Below are 26,078 nucleotides of genomic sequence, written 5' to 3' on the forward strand. Positions count from 1 at the left end.
AGATTTCGTAATGCAAATCATTTCACATCTGACGTTACATTACACGATAAGTAAATTTTCCGCCTTAACACAAAATTTATTTTTCAACGCACTGAATGAAGGACGCACTTCAAATGATGAAACAAGCAAAGGAATCAAAGGACCGTTTCAAGAATACTCGTGGCTACAATGCAGCATTTGCTATGGGTCACTTCTGAGGCTACAATTTCATACTTTTACGTGGAGTGTATCACATAAGACAGATGAAATTATTTATCAGAGATCAGGTCCACTGACTCAGTTGATCGAATTTCGACCATAGGTGACACTAGTTTAATGAAATACGATCGTACGGACTATCAGACCAGATCTGTGACTGGATTGAAGAATTCTTACCAAACAGAGGACAGGGTGTCACTCCTAAGGAAAAAAAAATCTTCAGATGCAAAAGTACACTACTGGCCATTAAAATTGCTACACCAGGAAGCAATGCAGATGATAAACGGGTATTCATTGGACAAATATATTATACTAGAACTGACATGTGATTACATTTTCACGCAATTTGGGTGCATAGATCCTGAGAAATGAGTACCCAGAAAAACCAGTTCATCAAGAGTAGTGATTGGCGTATTGTGACGGGCCAGTTGCTCGGCCACCATTGACCAGTCGTTTTCAGGTGGTGAGAGGTCTGGAGAATGTGCTGGTCACGGCAACAGTCGAACATTTTGTGTATCCAGAAAGGCCCGTACAGGATCTGCAACATGCGCTCGTGCATTAGCCTGCTGAAACGTAGGGTTTCGCAGGGATCGAATGAAGGGTGGAGCCACGGATCGTAAAACATCTGAAATGTAACGTCCACTGTTCAATGTGCCGTCAGTGCGAACAAGAGGTGACCGAGACGTGTAACCAATGGCACCCCATACCATCACGCCGGGTAATACGCCAGTATGGCGATGACGAATACCCGCTTCCAATGTGCGTTCACCGCGATGTCGCCAAACACGGATGCGACTATCATGATGCTGTAAACAGCAGGCGCTCCTCCATGGTCTCCAAGCTGATAGTCCATGCTGCTGCAAACGTCGTCGAACTGTTCGTGCAGATGGTTGTTGTCTTGCAAACGTCCCCATCTGTTGACTCAGGGATCGAGATGTGGCTGCACGATCCGTTAGAGCCATGCAGATAAGATGCCTGTCATCTCGACTGCTAGTGATACGAGGCCGTTGGGATCCAGCACGGTGTTCCGTATTACCCTCCTGAACCCACCGATTCCATATTCTGCTAAAAGTCATTTTATCTCGACCAACGCGAGCAGCAATGTCGCGATACGATAAACTGCAATCGAGATAGGCTACAATCCGACCATTATCAAAGCCAGAAACGTGATGGTGCGCATTTCTCCTCTTTACACGAGGCATCACAACAACGTTTCACCAGGCAACCTCGGTCAACTGCCGTTTGTGTATGAGAAATCGGTTGGAAACTTTCCTCATGTCAGCACGTTGTAGGTGTCACCACCGGCGCCAACCTTGTGTGAATGCTCTGAAAAGCTAATCATTTGCATATCACAGCATCTTCTTCCTGTCGGTTAAATTTCGCGTCTGTAGTACGTGATCTTCGTGGTGTAGTAAATTTAATTTCCAGTAGTGTAACTTCGGATGTTGTTGTTGTTGTTGTTGTGGTCTTCAGTCCTGAGACTGGTTTGATGCAGCTCTCCATGCTATTCTATCCTGTGCAAGCTTCTTCATCTCCCAGTACCTACTGCAACCTACATCCTTCTGAATCTGCTTAGTGTATTCATCTATTGGTCTCCCCCTACGATTTTTACCCTCCACGCTGCCCTCCAATACTAAATTGGTGATCCCTTGATGCCTCAGAACATGTCCTACCAACCGATCCCTTCTTCTGGTCAAGTTGTGCCACAAACTCCTCCTCTCCCCAATCCTATTCAGTACCTCCTCATTAGTTATGTGATCTACCCATCTAATCTTCAGCATTCTTCTGTAGCACCACATTTCGAAAGCTTCTATTCTCTCCTTGTCCAAACTATTTACCGTCCATGTTTCACTTCCATACATGGCTACACTCCATACGAATACTTTCAGAAATGACTTCCTCACACTTAAATCTATACTCGATGTTAACAAATTTCTCTTCTTCAGAAACGCTTTCCTTGCCATTGCCAGTCTACATTTTATATCCTCTCTACTTCGACCATCATCAGTTATTTTGCTCCCCAAATAGCAAAACTCCTTTACTACTTTAAGTGTCTCATTTCCTAATCTAATACCCTCAACATCACCCGACTTAATTCGACTACATTCCATTATCCTCGTTTTGCCTTTGTTGATGTTCATCTTATATCCTCCCTTCAAGACATCATCCATTCCGTTCAACTGCTCTTCCAAGTCCTTTGCTGTCTCTGACAAAATTACAATGTCATCGGCGAACCTCAAAGTTTTTATTTCTTCTCCATGGATTTTAATACCTACTCCGAATTTTGCTTTTGTTTCCTTTACTACTTGCTCAATATACAGATTGAATAACATCGGGGAGAGGCTACAACCCTGTCTTACTCCCTTCCCAACCACTGCTTCCCTTTCATGTCCCTCGACTCTTATAACTGCCATCTGGTTTCTGTACAAATTGTAAATAGCCTTTCGCTCCCTGTATTTTACCCCTGCCACCTTTAGAATTTGAAAGAGAGTATTCCAGTCAACATTGTCAAAAGCTTTCTCTAAGTCTACAAATGCTAGAAACGTAGGTTTGCCTTTCCTTAATCTTTCTTCTAAGATAAGTCGTAAGGTCAGTATTGCCTCACGTGTTCCAGTATTTCTACGGAATCCAAACTGATCTTCCCCGAGGTCGGCTTCTACTAGTTTTTCCATTCGTCTGTAAAGAATTCGTGTTAGTATTTTGCAGCTGTGGTTTATTAAACTGATTGTTCGGTAATTCTCACATCTGTCAACACCTGCTTTCTTTGGGATTGTAATTATTATATTCTTCTTGAAGTCTGAGGGTATTTCGCCTGTTTCATACATCTTGCTCACCAGATGGTAGAGTTTTGTCAGGACTGGCTCTCCCAAGGCCGTCAGTAGTTCCAATGGAATGTTGTCTTCTCCGGGGGCCTTGTTTCGACTCAGGTCTTTCAGTGCTCTGTCAAACTCTTCACGCAGTATCGTATCTCCCATTTCATCTTCATCTACATCCTCTTCCATTTCCATAATAGTGTCCTCAAGTACATCGCCCTTGTATAGACCCTCTATATACTCCTTCCACCTTTCTGCTTTCCCTTCTTTGCTTAGAACTTGGTTTCTATCAGAGCTCTTGATGTTCATACAAGTGGTTCTCTTATCTCCAAAGGTCTCTTTAATTTTCCTGTAGGCAGTATCTATCTTATCCCTAGTGAGATAAGCCTCTACATCCTTAAATTTGTCCTCTAGCCATCCCTGCTTAGCCATTTTGCACTTCCTGTCGATCTCATTTTTGAGACGTTTGTATTCCTTTTTGCCTGCTTCATTTACTGCATTTTTATATTTTCTCCTTTCATCAATTAAATTCAATATTTCTTCTGTTACCCAAGGATTTCTACTAGCCCTCGTCTTTTTACCTACTTGATCCTCTGCTGCCTTCACTACTTCATCCCTCAAAGCTACCCATTCTTCTTCTACTGTATTTCTTTCCCCCATTCCTGTCAATTGTTCCCTTATGCTCTCCCTGAAACTCTGTACAACCTCTGGTTCTTTCAGTTTATCCAGGTCCCATCTCCTTAAATTCCCACCTTTTTGCAGTTTCTTCAGTTTTAATCTACAGGTCATAACCAATAGATTGTGGTCAGAGTCCGCATCTGCCCCTGGAAATGTCTTACAATTTAAAACCTGGTTCCTAAATCTCTGTCTTACCATTATATAATCTATCTGATACCTTTTAGTATCTCCAGGGTTCTTCCATGTATACAACCTTCTATCATGATTCTTAAACCAAGTGTTAGCTATGATTAAGTTGTGCTCTGTGCAAAATTCTACCAGGCGGCTTCCTCTTTCATTTCTTAGCCCCAATCCATATTCACCTACTACATTTCCTTCTCTCCCTTTTCCTACACTCGAATTCCAGTCACCCATGACTATTAAATTTTCGTCTCCCTTCACTATCTGAATAATTTCTTTTATTTCATCATACATTTCTTCAATTTCTTCGTCATCTGCAGAGCTAGTTGGCATATAAACTTGTACTACTGTAGTAGGCGTGGGATTCGTATCTATCTTGGCCACAATAATGCGTTCACTAAGCTGTTTGTAGTAGCTTACCCGCGTTCCTATTTTCCTATTCATTATTAAACCTACTCCTGCATTACCCCTATTTGACTTTGTGTTTATAACCCTGTAGTCACCTGACCAGAAGTCTTGTTCCTCCTGCCACCGAACTTCTCTAATTCCCACTTGGACTTATTGGCAGTTGACGCACAGCATAGACAAGTGTAACGTGCTGTGCATAAAAAGTCAGAAGGACCCATTATTGTATGATTACACGACTGCAGAACAATCACTGGAAACACTGTCACTCACTAAATAGAGGGGAACACGCGTACGAATTATTTAAAGTGAGACGACAAAACTAACTTCAGATAAGACGGATGTCACACATTCCTTAGAAGAGTCTTCAGGAGGTTCTTCAGGAACTATAGTCCAACGAGGAAGGAAATATGTTACAAAGCTCTTGTTCGACTAATATTTGAATACTGCCCTTCAGTCTGAGATCAATATGAGATAGAATTTACAGAAGAAATACAGGAGATCCAAAGAAAAGCAGCGCATTTCATCACAGGTTAATTTGGTAAAAGCGAAAGCGTCACGGAGATGGTTATCCAACTCCAATGTAAACGTTATAAGAGGGGCCTTGTCATCAAGATATGGTGTATTGTTAAAATTCAGAGAACGTATGTTCCTAGTATATTGCTTCCATCCACAAATAGCTCACGAAAAGCCCGTTAAGGCAAAATCACAGATATTCGGACTCACACGGAGCTCACCAGCAATCGTTCTTTCCACAAACCATTTCCTACTGGAACGAGAAATGAGAGTAGTGATAGTGTGTAAGACGTCGTGGTCTCCTGACCTTCATTGCTTACATATTCCGCCGTCACAATCATATTCCACACATCAAGACGCTTCCTTCGAACCTAAGATAAAGTCAATGTTGTATGAATTCATGTAAACGATATGCAAATAACAAGTAAATCTTGCGCGCCACATATTTCCTCCACAACAGTACACTTCACTGCATTTCACACGCGACGGCCTCGACCATACGTAGCAACATTCTAACGGATAATTATTCGAGTAGGTGCGGCTCTCAGCCATACTGCCAAGTCAATAACAATCTTAAACTTTGTATAGAAATTTCATTAGCGAATCCTATCCTTAAGAGGTAACTTCAGATTCCGAAAAGAACCCGGAAATAACTTGTTCAGTTCATAACTAAAAGTGCCATTGTGATTTCACAGAATTTTTGCAAAAAAAAAAAAAAATAGTTTTCGTCAGTTTCATGTTTTTCTTACACTAAGTAGCACTGCTCAAGTACCCAAGTATCCCACTAGTTACGTAAGAAATTTTGTGAATTTTTGTGTCATTTACTTACAGCGGACGACTCCAGAAGATATTTATTGCTGAAAGTTTTTCAGGCATTTCTCTTTAGAACGTTAGGAGCGTCTGTCTGACTTCTGTAGTAGTGTGGGGGTGGAAATTGCATCCTGCAGGAGCCACAGGGTAAAGGGTACATCTCAGATTAATCCGTTGCGCAGAATGACAGAATAGCACCCACACGCTCACAAGTACTACACAATGTACCCACCACCACACACCATAAGGTGGCTTGTGGGGTATAGATGTAGATGTATATGTAATTGGTAAGTGGGAACCTTGGAGAGCCACGGAGAATGCTGGATGTGCGTGTGATAATGTTCCCATCTGTTGGCATTGAGGGAGGTGGGGGCCTCTTTGAGGGACTGCACTTGCGTTTGTGAGGAGCAGGGTTTAGACCCCAGTAAGAAAACCCTGGTTTAGGTCTTCCGAGGTTCCTCTTAATAGATCAAGGAAAATGTCGGGCTACCTTCTCTGGAAAGCACAGGAACGAATTTATTTCCACTCCTTGCGCCATCTGAGCATGTACAGTCAGCTCCACAAGAACGTTTACGCCATAATTTTAAATGTAACGTTCACAGCGACATCTGTAGTATTGGTATCGAATCTGTAATCAATGCACTTTTGCACAGAGTGTAGATAAACAGTGTGAGAGATTAATGTTTTGTTTTGTCGGTTGGAGTTTAATATGAGTGCAAAGTATCTGAAGCGTCACGAGGCAGTGTTCCTTGCAAATCGTCTTTCTGGGCCTTGTCTCCCCTTTCAAAAGCCTGGTGTACGGAGTTTGAAAGATTGCTTCAACGGACTGTCGAACACCGGGTAAAAGTGCATGTTTGGGGATATTTCTCTAAACGCGGTTTTGGCTAATAATCACTTATTTACATCTAATTTAAACGCTGATAAAATGTGCAATATTTATCAAAAAATCCTTCTGAGGTCCGTTAAGAAGCTATTTGGTTCGAACGAGGCAAACTGGGTGCTTCAAGAGGATAATGACCCGAAACATCGCAGCCGTCTCTGTACAGCGTGAAAACAAAACAGTGGGATGTCCAAGATGGACTAGCCTACAACGTCTTCGGATGCAAAGGAAGTTTAAAGGAAAGCCGATATATATTTTGAAGCAGGTTTCATATAAAATCAGGACGATATAGATATCGTTACCGAGAGAATATGCAAAAAATCTCGTGAAAAGCTTGCCCGAAAGGTGCCAATCTATAATCGATAATGGCGAGGATTGGAGCAACTATTAGGTAATTGTGCAGTTAGTAATAACATGTATTTCCATGTAAACATATATTTATAAATCTGTCTTTTATCATACAGATAACGGTGTACACTTTCCTGTGGAATTGACTGTAACTAATTTATAATGACGAGGCGGAACTAATGAGAAATTAATGAATAGAAGCGGGTAAAAAGTAAATTCATGGCACAACTTGATTGAAAGGAATCGTCAGTTTGTAACGGAGAGAAGTGTGGGGAATAAAGACTGTAGAGGGAGACCAAGGGACGACAACAGTAAGCAGGTTCAAAGGGATGTAGGTTACGGTAGTTATGCGGAGATGAAGAGGCTTGTCCAGGACAGATTAGCGTAGAGCGCTACATCAAACCAGTCTTCGGACTAAAGACCACAACAACAACAACAACTGCGAACAAGCTACATGAAGCCCTAAGACAAATTGAAGAAAATGCCCAGTACCAGACGGTTTTAATGCAGAGTTACTAAAATATGAACGAGAAATTCGGGAACTACTTTCATTTAAAATAGTGAGTTCTTGTTGGGTAACAAAAATAATATCGCAATCCTCGACAACAGCCGAAGTAATAACAGTTTACAGGAAAAAATGTCTTCTTTACAACATTTATAAGCTATAAGCACGACTAATCAACAATCATCTTAAAAACATTGCCGATTCCCTACCATTTGAAGATTAGAATGGGCTTAGAAACAGAAGATCCTGTAGCGACAACGTAATTCTAATAATACAGATCGTTGAAAAATTGAGGATTTTAATATGGAATGTTGGCTTTATAGACTACGAGAAAGTTTTAGATCGGGTCAGCTGACATAATTTGCAGAGCATTTTATAAATATGAGGGTACCCCAAGTACGTAAGGCAAATTATTAAGAGCCTGAAGCGATAGGGAGGTATTTGGGGACTGGTAAGGTGCTGAGATAACAAAACTGTATATTCTTAAACAGTACTTTATTATCAAAAACAAATGAACACTTTATAATTAGTAAACTACACAATTTAACCGTGGGAGCACTGATGACTAGTAAATAAGGCAGTTAAACCGAAGGCTCACCACATCAATAAATACAGTTATTAAAATGCATGAGTGTAAGGTGTGATAAAAAAAATTACACATTGCGGACACAAAAAAATCAAAAAAATCTCCATCCGTTTGTAACTAAAAAATTCATAGTACTAAGCAGTTGCAGCAAGAGTTATTAGTTACCGTAGGTCGTTGATCGTTAATAGACAATTACAGGTCAAGAATTTCAGTGGTCAAGCAAATAATTACATTTAGCAACTGCATAAATGACTTAAGGCCCAACGACAAGTTGTTATTATAGTGAAGCCCTTTCAAGTAGTTAAAAGTTTCATACAAATTTAATGAAGGAACAAAATGTGTCTCGACTAAAAACCAGCTTATGGCGACATTGAACAAACTGAAGTGAACAAAATTTCGGTACTAAAAAATCGTTAATAATTTTACGAGAGATACAAGGTAACAGAATCAATGGCCGACGGCCATGCAATCAATATTTACAATGGGCGAAGGTGCTTTATGATTTACACGAACTTTGGTTAAGGATACAAGATGCCCATTAGTAATTATTTTAAGGGTCCTTAAGTTTAAGTTCAAACACACCTCTGCACGCAGCCAGGCTATCAGGGGGATTTAGGAGGAATCAGCTATAGTAAATCATAGAGAAAACTAATTGTAAATGTGAAGGTTCCCTGGCATGTATCATATACAGGGTGTCACACTTAACTCTGCCACCTCATATACCTCTGGAATAACAACAGATATTCAAAAACGGTTTTCACCAGCATTAATGCACGGCAGGGGCTTGGGAAACCAAATGCTACGCGAAATTTTAAAACGTAAACAAATACTATTTTCAACACAAACTTGTGTATTTTTAAATAAACACCCCCTATTATTTCGCAAGCAATCAATAGCATGAAAAATCACAAAAACAATGGCATTGGTTGCATCGCAATACGTCAATTACACCCCGAGAAATTGCGAAGCGAAGTTGACGCTTGAAATAAATGAAGCGCACAGCTAGCGCACGTCCTGAGACTCAAGAGTTCCCGGGTTCGATTCCCGGCGGGGTCAGGGATTTTCTCTGCCTCGTGATGGCTGGGTGTTGTGTGCTGTCCTTAGGTTAGTTAGGTTTAAGTAGTTCTAAGTTCTAGGGGACTGATGACCATAGATGTTAAGTCCCATAGTGCTCAGAGCCATTTGAGACTCAAGCGTGCACCTCACGCTGCCCGTGTCAGGAGCTCACACAATGGGAAGGTATGCACAATCCACAAAAATAAACAAGTAACACATCCAACGCAAAGTTACGTTTTTCAAATAGTAAATGTATGTTTATTCTAGCGAAATGACAACTAGAGTTACAATTAGAGATAACACACTTGAATTCACTTTGCTAAACACATTTGCTAGTGCCCTGTCCCGCACAGAAACTGCATGGTTGTGCATTACATCCAGCATAGAAAATACACCCACATCTTGAGCAATGAAACTGTGTCACGTCAACGTATGTTCGAAGTGCCCTCCGTTTGCATCAATACACGTTTGCAGACGGGTAACGAGAGAGTGTTGCAAAGATTGTAGAGTTTCTACAGATATACTGTCGTTGGGGGTTCTTGATACACTCTGTCTCCCACTGCGCTCCAGAGAAAGAAGTCTAATGGCGTCAAGTCGGGAGACTGTGCTGGCCATCGCACAATACCTCCCCGCCCCATCCACCTATTTGTAGATGTCGCATCTAGAACGTCTCTGGCAACTTTTGCATTGTGTGCGGGACATCCATTATGTTGGAATCACATTGACAGACGAGTTTCCAGACCTAGATCCTCCATGAGGAGCGCTAGTGTGTGTTGAAGAAATGTTGCATATCGCTGTCCATTCAATGTTCCACGGTAAAAATAGAGACCTACAATACAGGTAGCAATGATACCGCACCAAACATTGACACTCCATTGTCGTTGATGAGCAACCTGGTGAATCCAGTGGGGATTTTGCACGGACCAGTAGTGCATGTTCCGCAGATTCACATTACCATGATCTGTAAATGAAGCCTCGTGCGTAAACAATGTATTGCTTAGGAATACTGGATTACCTTGCAACTGCTGAAGTGCAAAACGACAGAATGCAAAGTGGGATTCAAAGTCATTCCCGTACAGTTCTTGGTGCAGTGAGATATGGAACGGATGAAACCGATGCCGATGCAAGATTCTGCACACACTGCTGTGGCTTATCCCTACACCTCGTGCAGTTTCTCCTACACCCACCTGAGGATTGTGCGCTACAGCAGCCAGAACAGCAATTTCGTTTCCATTGCCAGTCGCTGACGTTTTGTGGGAGCCCAGCTTCCTGTTTCCGTGAGTGTCTTGCAAATGCTGCCAACGGTTCGACATGACGGACACCGCCGATCTGGGTAGCGTTCAGCATGCGGTGCTACAGCTGCGATTGCATTTCTGTGACATTTGCCGTAAATTAAAATAATATCTACTTTTTCTTCGTTACTGAAGGCCGGCGTATCGGCTAGATGACTGCAAATGTAACAAGCCACAAGAAAACAGTTTTTAATGTGGCAGCGTATGTGTTTTACGTTACAGTATGAGAGCAGTTCAGCAGACCAGATTAAGAGACACTTGTACACTGAAGGCAGAGCGTGCCGTGGTCATATTGGTATGTTTACGGCAGGATACAGGCGCCAGTGCAGGCAACCCGTGCTCCGAACACAGTACTACATGCGATGCATTACGTCAGAAACTGTGATGCCGTTGCTATCCTTTACAAGCCATATATTTAAGAACCTATGAGGTTTAGAAACGTGAAACCAAGGGTGTTACCTCTAGTTGGCATTTCGCAGCAATAAACATTATGCGTAGGACATCCATCATTCTGATACCGCATTATTTTACACATTGTAAGAGGTGGACCGGTTCAAGTAAGGTACAGCTCAAGAAGGGGCTAAACTAGCCCCCTTTAGGAGTGCCGTCAATGAAATATGGGCCAATGATGTGTTGTCATACAATACCACACCATATATTAACACTCCACTGACGTAGTACGTCAATTACATTACGATTACCTGCAGCGTGAGGTGCACGCTCGAATCTCAGGACGTGCGCTAGCTGTGCGCTTCATTTATTTCAAGCGTCAACTTCGGGATGAATTGACGTATTGCGATGCAAGTAACGCCGTTATATTTGTGAATTTTCATGCTATTCATTGCATACGAAATAATAGGGGGGTGTCCATTTAAAAAAAGTTTCTACTGAAAATAGTATTTCTTTACGTTTTAAAATTTCGCACAGTATTTGGTTTCCTAAGCCCCTGCCATACGTTCATTTAGGTGAAAACCGTTTTTGAATCTTTGCTGTTGCTTCAGAGATATTTGAGGTGGCAGAGTTAGGTGAGACACCCTGTATAATTGAAATACAGGACGCCAACGTGAGGTAGTTAATCTCAGGGGGTTAGAGGCAAGAAAACAAAGGCAATAGCCCGTCAAATATATAGAAAGAATCAGCTAAGCACGGCGGGCAGACACGGCAAACAAACAAAACCCGATATAACCATTACACAGGTGGCTAGTTCGACAAATAGCATTCCGGTTTGCTAGAATCAGCTGGTCAGCTGTCCTACGAAAACAGATACCTTTTCATAGATGTACGAGTAATTTATATTACCAAAAATGATCTGATGAAAACCACAAGAGCAACTAAAGCATACAGTGAGGCCTCTTTCTGCGTTGTCTCTTTAATTCGGTAAACAACGTACGAAGTAATGGCAGATATTTCCTGTAACAGCACACATAAGTAGAATTAAACACTGTTCTAACAAATTCAAAACATCAATAAATAAAACAAGACTGGCTAAATAGGTAGCACGCCAGACAAACAACTTACAGAAAAATCTTAACAGTAAGCATGGGCTTGCGCACACAATCAGCCAAGCCACGCTACCAAGTAATGTGGTAAGTAAGACTCAAAATCCAAATTACAATCCACATTCGCCACAAATCACGAATCCCTGTCCAGAAAATCAGCTAAGCACACCTTTTTAGAAAAATACGAACAAGCACGCACACAGAATATTGGAGGAAGGATAACAAATAACACTTGGATGAACGGATACGTTGGGTCACATGTCAGTTCAGAACAAAATTATTGAGGAGAATTTGATAATTTTTGTATTTTGTCCGTCCCAGTTGCATTAATATACAATTTCCTGCTACACTGGTTACCGGTTCCGGACTGACTCTGCCACATTCTACAACCACTCACCTCATTACTGTGGTTCAGATATCACATACACGACATGGAAAACGCGTCGCGATCTTAGTAACCCTTACGCATATAAGATAGCACCACCTGATGACCAAAGATAATTTTGCTGAATAACATTCGCAACGCTCGATGTAGTCAAATAATAAGTAAAAGAGACAGAGAATAAAAGAAAATTCCTACCACATTAATTATCAGTAAAAGAATTAAGTTATTTTAATGAGACTCACTACTTCCAAATTAAAGATTTAAGGAATTTAGCAAACATCTAACAAGGGAACCTCCCCATCGCACCCCCCTCAGATTTAGTTATAAGTTGGCACAGTGGACAGGTCTTGAAAAACTGAACACAGATCAATCAAGAAAACAGGAAGAAGTTGTGTGGAACTATGAAAAAAATAAGCAAAATATACAAAATGAGTAGTCTATGTGCAACATATGCAACATCAAGGACGCAGTGAGATCAGGAGCGCCGTGGTCCCGCGGTTAGCGTGATCAGCAGTGGAACGAGAGATCCCTGGTTCAAGTCCCCTCCCTCCAGTGAAAAATTTTATTTCTTTATTTTCGCAGTTATGATCTGTCCGTTCGTTCATTGACGTCTTTGTTCACTGTAATAAGTTTAGTGTCTGTGTTTTGCGACCGCACCGCAAAACCGTGCGATTAGTAGACGAAAGGACGTGCCTCTCCAATGGGAACCGAAAACATTTGATCGCAAGGTCATAAGTCAACCGATTCCTCCACAGGAAAACACGTCTGATATATTCTATACGACACTGGTGACGGCATGTGCGTCACATGACAGGAATATGTTGTCGACCCACCTAACTTGTACACTTGTCGAATAGGTAAAAAGATTCTTCTAGCTTGCCCGATTTAGGTTTTCTTGTGGATGTGATAATCACTCCCAAAAAAGTGATGAAAACATAAGAGTTTGTCACATAAACTGCAACAAATGACTGCAACAGTCGCACAGTTTTCCCTGTGCTCTGTCAAAACATACGTATTTAACGTTTTCAAATTTTTCCGTGTGTAGAGCGTCAAATCCTGCATATGTCCAAGCAAATCTGAACATGTCCTGGAATTTTGGAGAACGAAGTTGATTGTGTGTATGTGTGCCTGAATTTTGATAATTGTCTGAAAATAAAAGATTAAAATTTTCACTCGAGGGAAGATTTGAACCAAGGACCTCTGACTCCACACCTGCTCACGCTAACCACAGGACCACGGCGCTACCGAGGAAGTTCTATCCTTAATGTTACATATGTTGACCATGGACTACTCAGTTTGTATATGTTGCTTATTTTTTTTATAGTTCCACACAACTTCTTCCTGTTTTCTCGATTGATCTGTGTTCAGTTTTTCAAGGCCTATCCACTGTGCCAACTTATAACTAAATCTGAGGGGGGTGCGATGGGGAGGTTCCCTTGTAAGTAGTTCAGCCAGTTCAAGGAGAAGAATATTATCTGTTAAAGTACTACTGGAAGCAAATTTACCTACTTACAAATTTGACCTCCTCCATCGCCGAGTGGTCAGCTTGACTGAGAGCCATGTTGAGGACTCGTGTTCGTTTCAAGGTATGCTAGGTGTATTTCATTGGTGGGAGGACAGGAATGGCGTCCAGTCAGCCTCGTGATACTTCAATAATGGGTCTGGAGAGTGCTGTGCTGATCCCACGCCCCTCCATACCTCATCTAAGTGACGCCATCGCCTAAGAATGATACAGCCGACGGTCAGACCCGATTGGTTCGCCTAAGGTGATCACCGCGGAACAGAATTAAAGGATCACATTTTAGAAACCCCTTAATTCCCAACCACTGCGACGCATAAGTTTGAAATTAGACTCAGAGTTGCCTAAAACCTTCCTCCCTAATGGTGCAAAAACGATGTCACTCTCTAGCTCGACGACGCTTCAGACTGTAAGGCGTTGACGCATGCAGAAAAAAGACAACATTTCAACAGTTCATGCGACATGGAAGGTGGGCTAATGATGTCGCATTGACACCAAACGTCACCGTAATTCTGCCCAGAGCTGCCGTGAACGTCTCACATCATGACAAGGGGGTCATAGTTCTCTTACCCACATTTCAGTCCTTGTTTTGACGCCTCTGCCATGGAGGCCTGAGAAGCGACATCCAGTGATGAAATCACCTGGTTTTCTTATGAGTGTACGAGAGAAATATTCCAGTCACACCGCCTCTCAGAATGGGCACGAAAGGGCCTCAGTGTGTGTGTGTGGCTGGGGGAAGGGAGGGGGGGGGGGGGCGAAAAGACCTACAATGAACCACACCTCTCCCTGGGGCATTGATTCCCACACATTTCATGGTCGACAACAACTGTTCGCAATGCAATCAGCAAGAGGGAGATGTTCTTGACTATATTTGACGCTGCTGGCACCTTCTCTAACAATATTGTGGCGTTGCCTCCCCACTAAACGCGTTCTGACCCCTTCGTAAGGCACCACGACTGCAGTTTTGCTATCGTGTACGGTCTGGAACCACTAGGGGCCGCTCAAAAACATTCGACGAAATTCGAGCGTGGCCCGTAGCAGGAAAGGGTACTTATGAATTTTCATCTTTCTGTTTTCGCCCCTAGTCTTGCCTGATCACATGATGGTGCAACATTACCCCCAAGTTCGGCAACAACCTGGGTACGACCTACGTATTGTACACTAGTGGCCATTAAAATTGCTACACCAAGAAGAAATGCAGATGATGAACGGGTATTCATTCGACACATATATTATACTAGAACAGACTTGTGATTACATTTTCACACAATTTGGGTGCATAGATCCTGAGAAATCAGTACCCAGAACGGCCTTGTACGCCTCGGCATTGAGTCAAACAGAGCTTGGATGGCGTGTACAGTTACAGCTGCCCATGCAGCTTCAACACGATACCACAGTTCATCAAGAGTAGTGACTGGCGTATTGTGATGAGCCAGTCGCTCGGCCACCATTGACCAGACGTTTTCAATTGGTGAGAGATCTTGAGAATGTGCTGGGCAGGGCAGCAGTCGAACATTTTCTGTATCCAGAAAGGCCCGTACAGGACCTGCAACATGCGGTCGTGCATTATCCCGCTGAAATGTAGGGTTTCGCAGGGATCGAATGAAGGGTAGAGCCACGGGACGTAACACATCTGAAATGTAACGTCCACTGTTCGGAGCGCCGTCAATGCGAAAAAGAGGTGACCGACGTGTGGAACCAATGGCACCCCATACCATCACGCCGGGTGATACGCCAGTATGGCGATGACGAATACACGGTTCTGATGTGTGTCGCCAAACACGGATGCGACCATCATGATGCGGTAAACAGAACCTGGATTCATCCGAAAAAATTACGTTTTGCTGTTCGTGCTCCCAGGTTCGTCGTTGAGTACGTCATCGCAGGCGCTCCTGTCTGTGATGCAGCGTCAAGGGTAACCGCAGAAATGGTCTCCGAGCTGATAGCCCATGCTGCTGGAAACGTCGTCGAACTGTTCTTGCAGATGGTTGTCGTCTTGCAAACGTCCCCATCTGTTGACTCTGGGTCCGAGACGTGGCTGCACGATCCGTTACAGGCATGCGGATAAGATGTCTGTCATCTCGACTGCTAGTGATACAAGGCCGTTGGGATCCAGCACGGCGTTCCGTATTACCCTCCTGAAACCACCGATTCCATATTCTGCTAACAGTCATTGGATCTCGACCAACGCGAGCAGCAATGTCGCGATATGATAAACCGCAAACGCGATAGGCTACAATCCGACCTTTACCAAAATCGGAAACGTGATGGTATGCATTTCTCCTCCTTACACGAGGCATCACAAGAACGTTTCACCAGGCAACGCCGGTCAACTGCTGTTTGTGTATGAGAAATCGGTTGGAAACTTTCCTCATGTCAGCACGTTGTAGGTGTCGCCACTGGCGCCAACCTTGTGTGAATGGTCTGAAAAGCTAATCATTGGCATATTACAGCATCTTCTTCCTGTCGGTTAAATTTCGGGTCTGTAGCAGGTCATCTTGGTGGTGTAGCAATTTTAATGGCCAGTAGTGTAGTTGAACACGTTACGAGTGTACCTGTCAAACTTCGAGGCCTGTGGGTGCTCTAGCGCTTGGCTGCTAGGCAAGCTCTTCGACACCCCTCAGGCGGTGTTTGCCTGCCTTCAGGTGCTAGAGCGGCTGCAAGATAAAATGAGTGTCGAAGTTTCAGACAGGTACATTTGTAAGGTGCTCAACTGAGGTGCGTGGGTGGGATCCAGGGTGCTGCCGAAATGGGGGTCTTATAGGGACCCTTTGCCGTTTTATTCACGCAGATCTTCAAGTTGCACCCCCATGTGATCAAACCATAGGAGGGCGTGAAAATGGAGGGATGACAATGTGTAATTATTGTTTCCTCTGACGGATTACTTTCAAATTTCGTGGAATGTTTTTGAACGGCCCCTAGCTGTCCTAGCCTGTATACGAGAGCAAAATTGCAGTCGTGCTACCTTCCAAAGGGGTGAGATCACGTTTAATGTTGAGACAGCCCCACAACGACCTTGGAGAGGGACTGAAACATCCAAGGGTGTCAGCAATGTCAAATGTTGTCAAGGACATGTTACTGTTGTTCATCGTATTGCGAACTGTCGTTTTCGACAGCGAAATGTTTGGGAATCAATGCCCCAGAGAGAGACGTGGTTTCATTGATGCCCTTCATGTCACTCTCTGAGGCCCTTTCATGCCGATTCTTTACGGCGGTGTGTCTGCAGCTCGGCCACTCATAAGAAAACCGTTGATTTCAACGTTGGGTGTCACAGGGAGTCTGTTTTTGTACCATTAGAGAAGAAGGTTGAACGCTCCTCTGAGTCAAATTTTATTCTTATGAGTCACAATAAGTGAGAGTCAGGCATTTTGAAAAAGTGATTCTCTAATTAAGTTGCACAGTGTTAATTTATTTGTGCAGGTTATTTCATTAGACCAATGATACGCTACTGTATTTAGGGTTAGGTGTAGGATCGTATCCAAGGTAACTGATCGACTATAATGGCATGCAATAACTATAACATTACAACTGCAGTAACAGCAGTATGTTACGATTATTTATCCAACATGCGCACTGTGACTGCATTTTACACGCGAAACAGCACACACGATCTTCGCTACAAATTATCAACGTCTTGAGATTACGATGGCATTGGGTGAAGATCTTACATGCGAAACAGTACACACTATCTTCGTCACAATTTGTCAACGTCTTGAGATTAGAATTGCGTCGGATGACGATCGTCTTCAAGAATCCACCGTGCCCCCGTGTTATACACTGAACCGCTAAAGAAACTGGTATAGGCATGCGTATTCAAGTACAGAGAAACAGGCAGAATACAGTTCTGCGGTCGGTAACGCCTACAGAAGACAGCAAGCGACTGGAGCAGTTGTTAGATCGGTTACTGCTCTTACAATGGCAGGTTATCAAGATTTGAGTGAGTTTGAACGTGGTGTTATAGTCGCAGCGCGAGCGATACGTCACAGCATCTCCGAGGTAGCGATGAAGTGGGGATTTTCCCGTACGACCATTTCACGAGTGTACCGTGAATGTAAAGAATCCGGTAAAACATCAAATCTCCGACATCGCTGTGGCCAGAAAAGTTCCTGCAAGAACGGGACCAATGACGACTAAAGAGAACCGTTCAACGTGACGGAAGTGCAACCCTTCCGTAACTTGCTGCAGATTTCAATGCTGGGCTATCAACAAGTGTCAGCATGTGAACCATTCAAATGAACATTATCGATATGGGCTTTCTGAGCCGAAGGCCAGCTCGTGTACCCTTGATGACTCCCCGACACACAGCTTTACGCCTCGCCTGGGCCCGTCAACACCGATATTGGACTGTTGATTACTGGAAACATGTTGCCTGGTCGGACGAGTGTCGTTTCAAATTATATCGAGCGGATGGACGTATACGAGTATGGAGACAGCCTCATGAATCCATGAAACCTGCATGTCAGCAGTGGACTGTTCAAGCTGGTGGAGGCTCTCTTATGGTGTGGGGCGATTGCTATTGGAGTTATATGGGATCTCTGATACTTCTAGATACCACTCTTACAGGTGACACGTACGTAAGCATCCTGTCTGATCACCTGCATCCGTTCGTGTCCGTTGTGCACTCCGACGGACTTGCGCAATACCAACAGGACAATGCGACAACCCACACTCCAGAATTGCTACAGAGTGACTCCAGGAACACTCTTCTGAGTTTAAACACTTCCGCTGACCACCAAACTCACCAGACATGAACATTATTGATCATATCTGGAATGTCTTGCAACGTGCTATTCAGAAGAGATCTCCACCGCTTCGTACTCTTATGGATTTATGGGCAGCCCTGCGGGATTCATTCGTCAGTTCCCTCCAGGACTACTTCAGACATTAGTCGAGTCCATGCCATATCGTGTTACGGCACTTCTGCGTGTTCGTGGGAGCCCTACACGATATTAGGCAGGAGTACCAGTTTCTTCGGCTTTTCATTGTATGTTAGGCTCGACGCACACAGCGTACGGTAATTCTTCTTGGAACGCTTTCCAGGCTGCACCTGGTTTCTGACTGCCCCCGGAGGTGTCTTATTACGCGGGTACTGTCCGATTAGCAATAATGCCAGCGCCCCTCGGCGCTAGAGACGAGCGCTGCATGTCGCTAGCTCACTTCTTCGTAGCCAGCAATGGGAGATTGTCGGAAGAGCATTGCGCAGCTCATTTGTTCAGTGTCCAAGGAATTTCGGAAGAGCATATACTCCCAACAGTTTTAATTTACAATACTATGGGCCGAGAAGTCCCAATGTACATCTTTCACAAATTTGAAACCGAGTATGAATGTGATAGATATTGTTTTAAAACATTCGCATAAAACCTGATTTCTATACAGAACATATTTGTGAAAATGGCAACAAAAATATGGTAGTTGTGGTTTAAACTCCGTTGATACATTATTGTCTGCTGTTATCGCTTCTTCATGAGTCGTCACCTCGGGTTGGCAGCCTTTATTCTGACATATTCTTAGCAACACTTCAGCAGTCAGTTTCCATAAGAATTCCGATTGCTGACTGATGTCTAGCGCCGGCCGCTGGTGGCCGAGCGGTTCTAAGCGCTGCAGTCTGGAACCGCGCGACCGTTACGGTCGCAGGTTCGAATCCTGCCTCGGGCATGGATGTGTGTGATGTCCTTAGGTTAGTTAGGTTTAAGTTATTCTAAGTTCTAGGGGACTGATGACCTAAGATGTTAAGTCCTATGGTGCTCAGAGCCATTTGAACCATTTAATGTCTAGCTATGTTTGCTTCTTTTCAATTGCAGAGGGAGACCAAGGCCTGAATACAGAAGGCAGGCTTCAGCGGATGAAGATCGTGGTAGTTACGTAGAGATGAAGAGGTTTGCGCAGGATAGACTAGCACGGAGAGCTGCATCAAAGCAGTCTTCGGACTGAAGGCCGTAGGAGGAACAACAAAACTTAAACTGCATTATACACAAAGTTCCAACTGCAAGTACTTTAACCTCACACTGCGTCCCTGTGTTGTCAACACAGTGTGTTAATTATGTTGGGGATGTTCCGCCACGACGTAACGACATAACGAATGCCCGTCTGGCGCCACTTTCTTCGACACAAGCGCATCATTAATATCAGCGGGTATCTGTGTTTGATTACTGTGAAATTTCTCCCATAGGCTGGGCATCATCGTTAAATAATCAGGCGAAATTCATTTACTTACTCAGTAATTTCATCAAGTCTCGCGAAATGGGCGAATTTATTGCTGCAAGTGGTCGCAGAATCGACTACCTGTTGAAGCCATTCATGGCAGGCCGTGGTGGCGTGGAGTGCACAGGCCGCCGATGAAAGGAAGTTATTCTTGTGTCATTTGATTTGCTATACCTTGATATCATACCAAAGAAGCGCTATTACCCACTATTTGTTGGAACACTGTTACCGTTCACTTTATTTAAACACAAAGTCTGGTTACAAATTCAATTCAAGAATTCGGAGCGCAACACAGAATTCTACTCGACGACAATATCGTACTCGTAAGGCATCAGTACTGTAAATTACTACACAAGTCCGTTGTAGCTCTATCACAATTTCAGGTGCACTCTACTACAAAGCCCAGACCAAGTTCACATCGTACGAGTATGCTGTCTGGAGGACGGAAGCCGACGTGTATCTGGTAATCATAAAGGTGACTAGACTGCCTTGCCATCTGTGTGTGGGCCACTGTATCCCGCTCCCGAGATCATGTCACGTGACGTGGCAACAGGGGGCGTGTCTCCCTCAGCGACTTTATAGCTGACGGTCGCGGGCCTGCTGTACCGCCGCTTGTTACGTTACATTACATAAATACTTGTTCCATAGATCATGAATACGACATTACGTGATGATGTGTAACGTGTCAGTTTAAGATAAGATTCCCTTGTACGATGTAGTTAATACTCTTTTTCACAATTATTACAATTACTACAAATTCATCTGTTGAATAGAAGGAGTTTTCATTCAGATTTTTTTATTTTATTTTTATAAATGCTGGTTAGCTATCTGTCAGTCTTCTAATGCTATTTAGTAAATGACTAACGACTTTTGTGGTAGTATAATTCACCCCTTCCTGTGCCAGAGTCAGATTTAACTCAGAATAGGGAAGATCGTCCTTTCTTCTAGTGTTGCAGCTATGCAATTTACTGTTATTTTTGAACTGGGATGGGTTATTAATAGCAGATTTTATAACTGAATATATGTGTTGCGGAAGTACTGTGAATATCCTTGGTTCCTTAAATAAATGTTTTCCAGATGATCTTGGGTGGGCTCCTACTATTATTCTATTACAAGCTTTTGTGCAATGCATACTTTTCTCTAAATGATGAACTACCCCACAAAGTGATGCCATATGAAAACAGTGGATGAAAATAGAGATACTAGGCTAATTTGCTGAATCGTTTATCGTCACAATTTGCAATAAACCTTATGTCATAAGCAGCTGAGAAACGTTTCAGCAGATCATCAATGTGTTTCTTCCAGTTCAATTTCTCATCAATGCCAAAACCAGAAATTTTGAATATTCCGCCTTAGCAACAGACTTGCCATTTACTGTACAGAAGTGTGATACTGTCATTTCTCAAAATTTTGTGAGAGTCCTTTTTGGAGACAACCACTTAATAATTTTCTGAAAAAAGTTTGTTTACAATTTCCTCAGCTAATTGTCGTTTGTTGCGTATGATTACTATACTTATATCATTAGCAAGTAGCTTCATAAATGGCACATAATTAATGTATATTAAGAATAAAGGACCCAAGATAGAACCCTGTGGGACACTGTTCTTGATACCTTCCCAGTTAGAGGACTCTGCTGATTTTTACAGACTAACGTGCGGTTCCTGAAGAGGGGCAGCAGCCTTTTCAGTAGTTGCAGGGGCAACAGTCTGGATGATTGGCTGATCCGGCCCAGTAACACCAACCAAAACAGCCTTGCTGTTGTAGTACTGCGAATGGCTGAAAGCAAGGGGAAACTACAGCCATAATTTTTCCTGAGGGCATGCAGCTTTACTGTATGATTAAATGATGATGGCGTCCTCTTGGGTAAGATATTCTGGAGGTAAAATAGTCCCCCATTCGGATCTCCGGGCGGCTACTACTCAGGAGGACGTCGTTATCAGGAGAAAGAAAACTGGCGTTCTACGGATCGGAGTGTGGAATGTCAGATCCCTTAAGCGGGCAGGTAGGTTAGAAATTTAAAAAGGGAAATGGATAGGTTAAAGTTAGATATAGTGGGAATTAGTGAAGTTCGGTGGCAGGAGAAACAAGACTTTTGGTCAAGTGAATACAGGGTTATAAATACAAAATAAAATAGGGGTAATGCAGGAGTAGGTTTAATAATGAATAAAAAAATAGGAATGCGGGTAAGCTACTACAAACAGCTTAGTGAACGCATTATTGTGGCCAAGATGGGCACGAAACCCACACCTACTACAGTAACACAAGTTTATATGCCAACTAGCTCTGCAGATGATGAAGAAACTGATGAAATGTATGATGAGATAAAAGAAATTATTCAGGTAGAGAAGGGAGATGAAAATTTAATAGTCGTGGGCAACTGGAATTCGACAGTAGGAAAAGGAAGAGAAGGAAACGTAGTAGGTGAATATGGATTGGGGCTAAGAAATGAAAGAGGAAGCTGTCTGGTAGAATTTTGGACAGAGCATAACTTAATCATAGCTTACACTTGGTTCAAGAATCATAAAAGAAGGTTGTATACATGGAAGAACCCTGGAGATTCTAGAAGGGTTCAGATAGATTATATAATGGTAAGACAGAGATTTAGGAACCGGGTTTTAAATTGTAAGACATTTCCAGGGGCAGATGTGGACTCTGACCACAATCTATTGGTTATGAACTGTAGATTAAAACTGAAGAAACTGCAAAAAGGTGGGAATTTATGGAGATGGGACCTGTATAAACTGACTAAACCAGAGGTTGTACAGAGTTTCAAGGAGAGCATAAGGGAACAATCGACAGAAATGGGGGAAGGGAATACAGTAGAAGAAGAATGGGTAGCTTTGAGGAATGAAATAGTGAAGGCAGTAGAGGATCAAGTAGGTAAAAAGACGAGGGCTAGTAGAAATCCTTGCGTAACAGAAGAGATACTGAAATTGACTGATGAAAGGAGAAAATACAAAAATGCAGTAAGTGAAGCAAGCAAAAAGGAATACAAACGTCTCGAAAATGAGATCGACAGGAAGTGTAAAATGGCTAAGCAGGGATGGCTAGAGCACAAATGTAAGTATGTAGAGGCTTATCTCACGAGGGGTAAGATAGATACTGCCTACAGGAAAATTAAAGAGACCTTTGGAGAAAAGAGAATCACTTGCATGAATATCATGAGCTCAGATGGAAACCCAGTTCCAAGCAAAGAAGGGAAAGCAGAAAGGTGGAAGGAGTATATAGAGGGTCTATACAGGGGCGAAGTTCTTGAGGACAATATTATAGAAATGGAAGAGGATGTAGATGAAGATGAAATGGGAGATATGATACAGCGTGAAGAGTTTGGCAGAGCACTGAAAGACCTAAGTGGAAACAAGGACCCAGGAGTGGACAACATTCCATTAGAACTACTGACAGCCTTGGGAGAACCAGTCCTGACAAAACTCTACCATCTGGTGAGCAAGGTGTATGATACAGGCGAAATTCCCTCAGACTTCAAGAAGGATGTAATAATTCCAATCCCAAAGAAAGCAGGTGTTGACAGATGTGAAAATTAACGAACTATCAGTTTAATAAGTCACAGCTGGAAAATACTAATGCGAATTTTTACAGACGAATGGAAAAACTGGTAGAAGCCGACCTCGGGAAAGATCAGTTTGGATTCCGTAGAAATGTTGGATCACGTAAGGCAATACTGACCCTACGACTTATGTTAGAAGAAAGATTAAGGAAAGGCAAACCTACGTTTCTAGCATTTGTAGACTTAGAGAAGGCTTTTGACATTGTTGACTGGAATACTCTCTTTCAAATTCTGAAGGTGACGGGGGTAAAATGCAGGGAGCGAAAGGCTATTCACAATTTGTACAGAAACCAGATGGCAGTTATAAGAGTCGAGGGGCATGAAAGGGAAGCAGTGGTTGGGAAGGGAGTGAGACAGGGTTGTAGCCTCTCCCCGATGTTATTCAATCTGTATATTGAGCAAGCAGTAAAGGAAACAAAAGAAAAATTCGGAGTAGGTATTAAAATCCATGGAGAAGAAATAAAAGATTTGAGGTTTGCCGATGACATTGTAATTCTGTCAGAGACAGCAAAGGACTTGGAAGAGCAGTTGAACGGAATGGACAGTGTCTTGAAAGGATGGTATAAGATGAACATCAACAAAATCAAAACGAGGATAATGGAATGTAGTCGAATTAAGTCGAGTGATGCTGAGGGAATTAGATTAGGAAATGAGACACTTAAAGTAGTGAAGGAGTTTTGCTATTTGGGGAGCAAAATAACTGATGATGGTCGAAGTAGAGAGGATATAAAATGTAGACTGGCAATGGCAGGGAAGAGAAGTTTGTGGCACAACTTGACTAGAAGAAGGGATCGGTTGGTAGGACATGTTCTGAGGCATCAAGGGATCACCAATTTAGTACTGGAGGGCAGCGTGGAGGGTAAAAATCGTAGAGGGAGACCAAGAGATGAATACACTAAGCAGATTGAGAAGGATGTAGGCTACAGTAGGTACTGGGAGATGAAGAACCTTGTTCAGGATAGAGTAGCATGGAGAGCTGCAGCAAACCAGTCTCAGGAGTGAAGACCACAACAACAACAACAATAACATCTGTACATTAATTTCAATTTTTGTATTCTTCCAGTTAAATGTGAATTAAAGCATTTGTGCACTGTCCCATTCATACTGTGATACTTAAACCTATTTCGAAGAATTTCACGATTCACACGATCAACAGCCTTTGGGAAATCACAAAAATTCCAACTGGTTACGTTTGGTTGTTCAGAACATTTAATATTTGATCATTGAAAGCAGGTATAGCATTTTCTTTTCAAAGACTTTCTGAAAAACAAACTGACTTTTTATTAGTACTTCATATTTACAAATATGGAAGCTACTCTTGAATACATTACTTTACAATGATGATGGATAAAGCTGTGAGAAGTGAGACTGGGCGGTGGTTATTAGTATCAGACCTGTCCCCCCTTCCTACGCAATGGTTTATCAATAGTATGTTTCAGATTAATTGTAAAAATGGTGTGCTATTTCATTTGTGGATGAGAATGTTACTTATATTTTGGGAACAAGCTTTTAGTACTCTGTTGGATATGCCGTCCATACCATGTGAGCTTTTAATTTTCAGTGAATTTATTATTTTACTAATTTCAGTAGGAGAGGTGGATTGAATTTCAGTTTTATCAAACTGCATAGGTATTACCTCTTCCGCATACAGCGTTGCATTTTCCAATTAACAGTGGGATCCTATTATCTCTACAACACTTAAAAAGGATTATTTGAAATATTTTCTGCTTCTGACTTGGTCTTAACAAACTTTTCATTGCGTTTGATAGAAATACAGTCTTCCTGTGCTCCTGGCTGCCCTGTTCCTCTTTTAACAATGTTCGAAATAGTTTTAAGTTTACTATTGGAACTGATAATCTCAGACATAAGGCACATAATTCTGGACTTTTTAATAACTTTTCTTAATATAGTGGCCGTTTATATAATGTTTGTTCCTGAATCCTCACTCCTTCCAGCTATAAGATATATTCCCCTTTTCTGTTTACAAGGTATTTTTATCCATTTAGTATGCCACGGCTTACAACTACACTACTGGCCATTAAAATTGCTACACTAAGAAGAAATGCAGATGATAAACGAGTATTCATTGGACAAATATATTATGCTAGAACTGACATGTGATTACATTTCCAAGCAATTTGGGTGCATAGATCCCGAGAAATCAGTACCCAGAACAACCACCACTGGCCGTAATAACGGCCTTGATACGCCTGGGCATTGAGTCAAACAGAGCTTGAATGGCGTGTACAGGTACAGCTGCCCATGCAGCTTCAACACGATACCACAGTTCATCAAGAGCAGTGACTGGCGTTTTGTGACGAGCCAGTTGCTCGGCCACCATTGACCAGACGTTTTCAATTGGTGAGAGATCTGGAGAATGTACTGGCCAGAGCAGCAGTCGAACATTATCTGTATGCAGAAAGGCCCGTACAGGACCTGCAACATGCGGTCGTGCATTATCCTGCTGGAATGTAGGGTTTCGCATAGATCGAATGAATGGTAGAGCCACGGGTCATTACACATCTGAAATGTAACGTCCACTGTTCAAAGTGCCGTCAATGAGAACAGGAGGTGACCGAGATGTGTAACCAATCACGCCGGGTGAGACGCCAATATGGCGATGATGAATACACGCTTCCAAT

The sequence above is a fragment of the Schistocerca piceifrons genome, chromosome 2, assembly GCF_021461385.2.
Source record: "Schistocerca piceifrons isolate TAMUIC-IGC-003096 chromosome 2, iqSchPice1.1, whole genome shotgun sequence".
In the NCBI taxonomy this organism is placed as follows: Eukaryota; Metazoa; Arthropoda; class Insecta; order Orthoptera; family Acrididae; genus Schistocerca; species Schistocerca piceifrons.